The sequence below is a fragment of the Triticum urartu genome, chromosome 2A, assembly GCF_056163025.1.
Source record: "Triticum urartu cultivar PI428250 chromosome 2A, HENAU_Tu73, whole genome shotgun sequence".
Classification (NCBI taxonomy): Eukaryota; Viridiplantae; Streptophyta; class Magnoliopsida; order Poales; family Poaceae; genus Triticum; species Triticum urartu.
This window is the reverse complement of record NC_141874.1, coordinates 57,380,753-57,390,733: the sequence shown is the minus strand read 5'-3', so window position 1 is coordinate 57,390,733 and position 9,981 is coordinate 57,380,753. Positions and strand designations below refer to the sequence as shown.

Below are 9,981 nucleotides of genomic sequence, written 5' to 3'. Positions count from 1 at the left end.
ATGAAAGGCCAGCGAGTGCTGAACGGATCACTGCCTTAGAGAGTGCTTTTCGTGGATTTGCTGAAAGGAAAACTGAAGCTGTTGTGGCTCCTGCAATTGAACTTACATAGTTACATTTCATTCAACTTTGTAAGCTTATAAATTTCTACAATCTGTACTCCTGGGAGTGTGGTTTGGTATCAGGTATGGTAAGAGCAGGAACAATGCATATAAGCTTCCAAAATTGAATGAAATGTAAGTCCAATTGCAGGAGCAACAATATTAAGGGTGCAAAATCCTTGCTCCTCCCTCTCCTCGCCGCCGCTCCGGCGTGCTGGCGGGCAAAGCCCGGCCAGCTCGGGCGGCGGCGGGGCCATCTAGGTTGGGCGGCGGCGGCGGCTGGCGATGGGGGCGCAGCCTGCAGGTGGCGGCGTGGAGTGACTGGTGCGGGCTGGGGGCGTGCTCTACTCCCGGTGGTGGCAGCTTTGGGTGCGGCCCAGATCTGCCGCAGCGGCGGCTCGAGTGGCCTGGGCCCTTGTGGTGGCGGGGCTCAGGCTCGCCGCAGGTGGTGGCTTGCTCCGATGCACCCCCCCCTCTGCTGCGGCGCTCCCTGGTGGTGGCGGGCCTGCCGGCCCTTGGCAGTTCTGGCGATGGTAGGTGTCGCGGGCTGTGCTCGGCGTGGATGTCGGCTGCCTGGCGTGGTGGTGGCTCATGGCGATGGTCGGGATCGTCCCATGGCGGCGGCTGGACTTCTTCGACGTTGGCCCGTCGATGAGCGACCTGTGTAGGCCTTCGACCCCTCTTCTCGGTGCCCGGGCGCAATCTTCGTCGGAGGGCTGGCCCACTCCCAGCTATGGTCCATCGCTCGTCTCGTGCCCAGTGTTGCAGGACCGATCTCTTCTCGTGCCCGGCAGCAGGACCAAGCTCGTCTCGCGCCTGGCGGCAGGACCGAGCTCGTCTCGCACACGGTGCCGCAGGACGAGTCGGTGGAGGCCAGACGCTGGGGGGCGCTCAGTCTTTTTGGTTGGGGTAGCGACGGGTCTCGGGTGAGGTGGTGTTTAGGCCTTGGATGCCGGGGCGGCGGCCCTGGTGGTGGTTGCGCGGTGCTCATGGGCAGAGCCCGTGGCTCGGTGCTACCGGTGACTATGGCCGTGGAGGCAGTGTAGTTGTCGGGTGGCAGTGAGGGTTGGACGGGCTGAAAACCCGCTCTTTCTTCGGACGGACCGGCGGCGACGAAGCTCGTTCCCTTCCTAAAGGCGTCGTCGCGGCTCTCATTGCCCGTCGTGTTGCTCCAGGGGAAACTCTGACCCTCGGGTCGGGCAGTGGCGGCGTTCTGGTGTCGTTTCCTTCCTGAAGGCGCCGCCTTGGAGCTTACGGTTCGTCGTGTGTGGCTTCATCTCTTCGCGGTAACATGTTCACAGCGGCATGGTTTTTGAGTCGCTGTATAGTCGCCGACTAATCGCCAAGTCATTTTCCAAAAAACAGGGCAACTCGCGACTATACAGCGACTTTCGTCGACTATACGCCGAGCCGCAGGGCTCGTGGCGACTCGCCAAGTCGCGACTTAAAAACCTTGCATGGCGGAGGACCCCGGTGGCTATTGTAGTGCTAGGGAAGGTGTTGTTGGGTTCAGCATCTATGTATCCTGCCTTGGGTGTGTAAGTGTGTTGTGGTGGCGTGCGTTTGTACCGAGTTGCTGTGGATCGTGGCTTTATATATAAAGCGGGGCGGAAGGCTTTTTCAGTAAATCAATGCAGGAATTCCTATGCAACTGCGTTGTGAGTACATTTTGTCTCACATTTCTCCTCGTTTCAATATATATTTTTTCTAATGACGGAGTTGTATATATTGTTTCAATATTTTGAGACAATTTCCTTTTTCATTTTATCAGGGTAAGCCAATTAAACAAAACACATCATCTATTCATACAGAGTGCCCTTCAATGATTTAGACTACTAAGAATGGATGATAACGGTTGGTTTGTATGTTAAGAGGAAGGAGATGGAGTGACTTGAAATGAGGAGGAGCAGCACGGTGTAGTTAAATACATGGGTGTGGGGCTTGCAGGTGGCAGATGGTGCAGAGAGTGGTGTCCCTGGAATTCGGGCACGTTGTGTTCAACATTCATTTATGGGAGTGGACTGGAAAGGAAAACAACACAACTCAATTTTGGAGAGCACTTATGATTTGAGACGAGAAAACTTGGGAGCATAATTCAGTGGGAAAAGCAAGTTGGATGCAAGTTGTAGTTAAAACAAAAGTTGGTTGCAAGATTGCAGAGAACAAAACATAATGGAGAACAAAATGTAGGTAAGATGTGAAATAAGCTGAAGATTACCAGGTGGCGATGATAACATTTAGCAGGATTAATGTATGTCCAAAATCCTAGGCACATGACAGTTAGCAGACAGGATGACAGGAGTATTAATTTGAGCACATGGGAGCATGGATAACTGTCCAGAGAAGTTGGGCGCACAAATTTGAATGAAATTTCACTTTTTCTAACAAGAACATAACATGTGAGCTGGCAGATAAGATAACAATCCAGTGAAAAACATAGGAACATCAAATATCACAATCAACAAGCACATATATATTTAATGCACAGATCAGTACTTCGGTGCTACCTTGAACGCTAACCTCACATCAGATTAACAGTTAACTATGTATTAAGCCGAGAAGATCTGGGTGAGAGCTCAAGATGGGGAGCGGAAGAGGAGAGTGAACATGAAAGAGAAGTGCAGGGTGGGTGGGGTGGGCTGACCAGAGCTAGGTGAGTTAATCGCGAACAGAAGCTTCTCTGCACAGAACAGCTTCTATCCCAGTGGTGGGACCGACGCTGCAAAAAGGACATGCATATATGTGGTGATATATTTGCTACAATTAAGTGATACGGAGAACTATACACAGCACGTCGTACTATACATTTCGAATCTAAATGCAGGTGCATGGTGAAGATGTAGGGGGGTGCAGCACCTAGGATCCCCTATGCAATTCCCGACACCTCACAAGCTTATTTTATAAGCCGCCCCCAATACTCACTGAAGCCGCTGAACAAATTAATCCTTACGTCGCAACGAATATGGGGAATGGTTTCTAAATAATCTAGGAAGGGGGCAGCTTATGCCATAAGCCGCCAAAAGAACTAAGCCTCAGTACAGGATGCAGTGTGCAAATAATATCCCTGTTGATAATGTTGCGAGTTGTTAACAGGGGAGGAACTTGAATATGGTCTGTGAAGTACAAATAATGATTAATTAATTATCCAATTCAGTTCCGTTAAATATAAAACCTCACAAACAGATGCAAGAACATAAAGTTCAACCGACATTTTCTTCCTAACATCAGGTGTCATATACAGCAAGAAAGGAAACACGGTGACCCAAATCTATCACACATTATTTGGAATCATGATATCAAATGTTAATGTTCAATCATTTCTAACATTTTAGAGTTAAATATGTGAGTCAAGAAGAACTAGGATACAAGAACAGCACCATATTACCTAATCGAGTTGAAGTTGAAGACGGCATGGGCTGCCCAGTTTGTGTCAAACTGGATGGCTGCTGCACGCTATAACCATTGTTAAGGAAATCGTTAACTGGTAGCTGCTCGGTCAGCTGGTGAGTAGGGGATTAATAGGCTAATCGGCAAGTTAATCGGACATTTAATTAATTAATCGAACGATTTATCTGGTAATCAGCTACTCGGGACCCTATGAATAGGGATTAATCGACAAGTTAACTGGTTAATCGGATGAATTCTTGAACAGGGGCTATAACCATATTCACTCCAACCCCCATTGCAGCCACTCTCATTCCACATGTTTAGCTGGGGTTGCTGTAGAAGGGTTAACATATATCTTATTGAGGAGATGGCAAAATGGACACATCTCTAATAGTAGCAAGATGATTAGAGGATGACTACCACACTGTTTGGAACAGTATCCCTCGATGAAAGATGATCATGCAGCACATCATTCTGAGCAGACTCAGCTGCAGCTTCCTCATTACACGGCCTAAAGCAAATTAAGAGGCAAAATGTCAAGTGCCATGTGATAAAATAAGTGAAGAACTGGTTTAACAAATCTTTTTTACTTGAGTGTATGAAGGTCAACAGAAGCAGAGCAAAAGATAAACATGCCTTGAACTTGGAGCGGTATTCAGATATTTTGAGAATGCACAGGAAATGACATCAAAAGAAGTGGATCTCCCGCCACAAGATGGTTCGATGACTTCCTGCTTCCTTCCAATTTTAAAACGAACAACCGGAATGGGACCAAGAGAAATGGATCTCCCACAGCCATATGCTTTGATGGATTCCAGCTTCATTTTTCAAATATCAACACCAACAAGTAATGCATCATTATCCCGAGACTCCGCCTTAGACACGAGATAGACAACATCACCGCCGTAAAAACCAAAGGTCCGGAAGCTTGTACACTTCAGTTTTCCCAATGTCCATTTCTTGTCTGTATCATTCCATAGATGAGATTGCAGCACAGAGGGTTCAGGTGGGGAGGCTGATATTTCGTCAACATGAAGAATGTGACTACTTTCCCAATAGTCCCAATCAATGCTCCTAAACATTGTCCGGATCTTCCAGCCAGCAGGTACAGGCTGCACAGGTTTGTCATCTGTAACGTCGTCCATATCATCAAGACTGAGGAGCTCTGCATCATCGATGGTATCTGCAACATCAAAAATCATGGCCGTCTTCAAATTGTTCTTTCTGACAACGGGGAACCATCTGAGACGGTGTTCGATCTCGATGAAGTTGATGTAACCATCGGTGAAGCCAATGACGTCCCGCACTTGCCGTGCTTGGCTTTTCCGGTGCAGGTCGAATTCGGCCTTGGGCAGCGGGATGAAACGGGTTACAGGCTCCTTTTAAAGCAAATTGCAGACGACAATGCCGCGCCAGAGGTCGACCCATCCTACCGTGCTCCTTCCGAGCAAGATCACCTTGTCAGTTAGGATTGGCAGCTCCAGTGGCAGGACATCCGGGTGGGTCTGCAGCTGCACGTGCTTGGTGCTCCACTCGTTTGTCTCCGACAAGAAGATGTGCAGGTTGTAGCGCCTGTTTAGTTGTCACGTTACGTTTGTATCCATGTGATGTATATTTGGTCATTGTTGTAACTAGTAGTCCTAGTCTTCAGGAGGTTTCCTAGTCTAGCGCCACCTCCTGTGATCGTGCCCTGCATGTAGGGCTGCTTCCTTGTATATGTAACTGGTCTGCCGATGGCATTGCAACACGAGATCCATATTCCAGTTTGGTATCAGAGCGATGGTTACTCCTCCCTCCTCTCCGCGTGAGGCTGACGCTGATCAAGCCGCTGCTGCCGCAGCGCAGGCCGCCGCCGATGCCGCAGCCGCCGCCGCTGCCACTCTCCCCGCCGTTGATCTGCGCCCCCGCGCTCCGGCCACCATCGACGCCTCCGGCTCCGTCGGCCTTCCTCTTTCCACCCTCCCACCCAACACTGTGAGCCTGCCTTCCTCCTCCAACCCCACACCACCCCTTCCTACCAGCGTCGCGGGCGTCATCGACTTCAAGCTCGCCCTCGACGGGGCCAACTTTGCCCGCTGGCGCAACTACATCACCCTTCTGCTCAAGCGCTACCACGCGGAGGACCACGTCCGATCCGGCTCGGCCGGTCGTCTGGCCGATCCCGACTAGCGCGACGACGACAACACTATCGTTCTCTGCTTCTTCTCCACCATTGAGGGGGACCTTCTCGACGTTGTCGCGCCGGCTGGCTCCACTGCCTTCACTATCTGGTCTCGGCTCCATGAATACTTTCTGGACAACGAGGCCGAGCAGGCCATGCACCTCGGCCAGGAGTTCCGCGTGACCACCCGCGGCGATCTCAGCGTCAATGACTACTGCCGCCGTCTTCAGGGTCTCGCCGCCGCACTCGCCGACGTCCGGGAGCCGGTCACTGACCGCACCCTGACTCTGCAGATGCTCGACGGCCTCGGTCCCAAGTTCGCGATGCAGGCCGCCATCATCCAATCCACCGTGCCCCTTCCGACGTTCAACCAGGCGCGCTCTCGGCTCGTCCTCGCCGAGCTCTCCATCGACAAGCGCGCGCGGGCCGAGGAGGCCCAGGTCCTTGCCGTTCAGCATGAGGACCGCGGTGAGCGCGACGGTGCTTGTGGCGGCGGTGGCGACCGTGGTGACCATGGCGGCAACCGCAGCCCCAACGGCGGCGGCGGGCGCGGCGGCCAACTTGGCGTCGGCCGTAACCAGCATGGCGGTCGAGGGCGTGGGCGCGGCCGCGGGCGCGGCGATGCTCCCGCCGGACGCGGCGCCGGCGCCTAGCCGTGGCTTGGGTACTTCGCGCCGATGGGGCTGCCCTTCCCTCCGCCGCGCTCGCCTTGGATCCCTCCGAACTCTGCCAGTGTCCTCGGGCCCCGTCCTGGCGTTCCGCATCAGGCGTACCCGCTGCTATTGAGCCATGCGTCGGCGCCGCCAGCGCCCTCTGGTCCCTCCGCCTATGGTGCTGCTCCCCCCGGCTGGGATGCGGCCTCCATGTACCACGCCGCCCCCAGCTACGGCTCCGCCTTCCCCGCCCACGCCGAATGGATCATGGATACCGGCGCCGCCTCCCATGTCACTGGGGACCCAGGTACCTTGACCTCTTGTCATTCCCTTTCAGCTCCTTATACTCGTCACCTCATTGTTGGCAATGGCTCTCGCCTTCCTGTTCTTGCGATCGGTAACACACACCTCCCTCCCAAGCCTTTTTATTTGCGTCATATATTACTGTCTCCTAACATTGTTAGAAATCTCATATCTGTTCGTAAGTTCACCCGTGATAATTTATGCTCGGTGGAATTTGACCCCCTTGGTTTCTCCGTGAAGGACCTAGCCACCAAGGTGCTGCTCCTGAGGGTCAACAGTGACGGCGATCTCTATCCCTTCTCCGCAAATAAAGGCGCTACCACCTCCACCGCCCTCACTATCTCCGTATCTGATTTATGGCATAGGCGGCTTGGGCACCCTAGCTCCTCCTCATTTTCTCGTTTTTCCTTAGATTTCCTTTCTGCCTGTAATAAGGATGATCGCTCCCCGCACTTGTGTGATGCATGTCAGTTAGGCAAACATACTCGGAAGCCTTTTCCCGCATCTACATCTTATACTTGTGCACCGTTTCATTTAATTCATTGTGATTTATGGACATCTCCCATTGTTAGTCATTCGGGCTACAAGTACTATCTCGTGATTGTGGATGATTACACGCATTACTCATGGACTTTTCCTCTACGTGTGAAAGATCGTGGATGTCGCCTAGAGGGGGGGGGTGAATAGGCGCTTTAAAAATAATTACGGTTTAGGCTTGAACAAATGCGGAATAAACCTAGTGGTTAATTTGTCAAGCACAAAACCTACAACAACTAGGCTCACCTATGTGCACCAACAACTTATGCTAAGCAAGATAAACTACTAGGTGATAGCAAGATATATGACAAGAAACAATATGGCTATCACAAGGTAAAGCACATAAGTAAAGAGCTCGGGTAAAAGATAACCGAGGCACGCGGAGACGATGATGTATCCCGAAGTTCACACCCTTGCGGATGCTAATCTCCGTTTGGAGCGGTGTGGAGGCACAATTGTTGGGTAACGTAGCAATAATTCAAAATTTTCTACGAACCACCAAGATCAATCTATGGAGTCATCTAGCAACGAGGGAGGAGTGGATCTACATACCCTTGTAGATCGCGCGCGGAAGCGTTCAAGAGAACGGGGTTGATGGAGTCGTACTCGTCGTGATCCAAATCACCGATGATCCTAGCGCCGAACGGACGGCACCTCCGCGTTCAACACACGTACGGAGCAGCGACGTCTCCTCCTTCTTGATCCAGCAAGGGGGGAGGAGAGGTTGATGGAGATCCAGTAGCACGACGGCATGGTGGTGGAAGTAGCGGGATTCCAACAGGGCTTCGCCAAGCGCTGCGGGAGGAGGGAGATGTGTCATGGGAGGGAGAGGGAGGCGCCAGGGCTTAGGTGTTGCTGCCCTCCCTTCCCCCCACTATATATAGGGCCAATGGAGAGGGGGGGGGCGCAGCCTTGGCCCTTCCTCCAAGGAAGGGTGCGGCCAGGGAGGAGTCCATCCTCCCCAAGGCACCTCGGAGGTGCCTTCCCCCTTTAGGACTCTTCCTTTCCCTTATCTCTTGGCGCATGGGCCTCTTGGGGCTGGTGCCCTTGGCCCATACAGGCCAAGGCGCACCCCCTACAGCCCATGTGGCCCCCCGGGGTAGGTGACCCCACCCGGTGGACACCCGGGACCCTTCCGGTGGTCCCGGTACAATACCGGTGACCCCGTAACTTGTCCCGATAGCCGAAATAGCACTTCCTATATATAATTCTTTACCTCCGGACCATTCCGGAACTCATCGTGACGTCCGGGATCTCATCCGGGACTCCGAACAACTTTTGGGTTACCGCATACTAATATCTCTATAACCCTAGCGTCACCGAACCTTAAGTGTGTAGACCCTACGGGTTCGGGAGACATGCAGACATGACCGAGATGACTCTCCGGTCAATAACCATCAGCGGGATCTAGATACCCATGTTGGCTCCCACATGTTCCACGATGATCTCATCGGATGAACCACGATGTCGAGGATTCGATCAATCCCGTATGCAATGCCCTTTGTCTATCGGTACGATACTTGCCCGAGATTCGATCGTTGGTATCCCGATACCTTGTTCAATCTCGTTACCGGCAAGTCTCTTTACTCGTTCCGTAACACATCATCCCGTGATCAACTCCTTGATCACATTGTGCACATTATGATGATGTCCTACCGAGTGGGCCTAGAGATACCTCTCCGTTTACACGGAGTGACAAATCCCAGTCTCGATTCATGCCAACCCAACAGACACTTTCAGAGATACCTGTAGTGTACCTTTATAGCCACCCAGTTACGTTGTGACGTTTGGCACACCCAAAGCACTCCTACGGTATCCGGGAGTTGCACAATCTCATGGTCTAAGGAAATGATACTTGACATTAGAAAAGCTTTAGCATACGAACTACATGATCTTGTGCTAGGCTTAGGATTGGGTCTTGTCCATCACATCATTCTCCTAATGATGTGATCCCGTTATCAACAACATCCAATGTCCATGGTCAGGAAACCGTGACCATCTATTGATCAACGAGCTAGTCAACTAGAGGCTTACTAGGGACATGGTGTTGTCTATGTATCCACACATGTATCTGAGTTTCCTATCAATACAATTCTAGCATGGATAATAAACGATTATCATGATCAAGGAAATATAATAATAACCAATTTATTATTGCCTCTAGGGCATATTTCCAACAACAATGCTCCCCAAGAATTTTGATCTATCCTTATAGATCTTGATGCTCAATGTTCAAGTAGCTTAATCCAGGCTTTCCATTGAAAAATACTTTCCAAATAACCCTATATGCTTTCCAGAAATTCTACGTCATTTCTGATCAACAATATGTCAACATATATTTATCAGAAATTCTATAGTGCTCCCACTCACTTCTTTGGAAATACAAGTTTCTCATAAACTTTGTATAAACCCAAAATCTTTGATCATCTCATCAAAGCGTACATTCCAACTCCGAGATGCTTACTCCAGTCCTTAGAAGGATTGCTGGAGCTTTGCATACTTATTAGCATCTTTCAGGATTGACAAAACCTTCCGGTTGTATCACATACAACCTTTCCTCAAGAAAATCGTCGAGGAAACAATGTTTTGACATCCTATCTGCAAGATTTCATAAATAATGCAGTAATCGCTAATATAATTCCAACAGACTTTTAGCATCGCTACGTGTGAGAAAGTCTCATCGTAGTCAACTCCTTGAACTTGTCGGGAAACATCTTAACGACAAGTCGAGCTTTCTCAATGGTGACACTTACTATCATTGTCTGTCTTCCTTTTAAAATCCATATGTACCTAACAGCCTTACGACCATCAAGTAGCTCTTCCAAAGTCTACACTTTGTTT

The 9,981-nt window shown here is 50.8% G+C and overlaps 1 pseudogene; it reads left to right on the top strand.

Moving 5' to 3' along the window:
* Window positions 1–5,265: 5,265 nt before the first annotated feature.
* The window catches only part of LOC147983704 (uncharacterized), a 39,575-nt pseudogene continuing 34,859 nt past the window's right edge, over window positions 5,266–9,981 (top strand).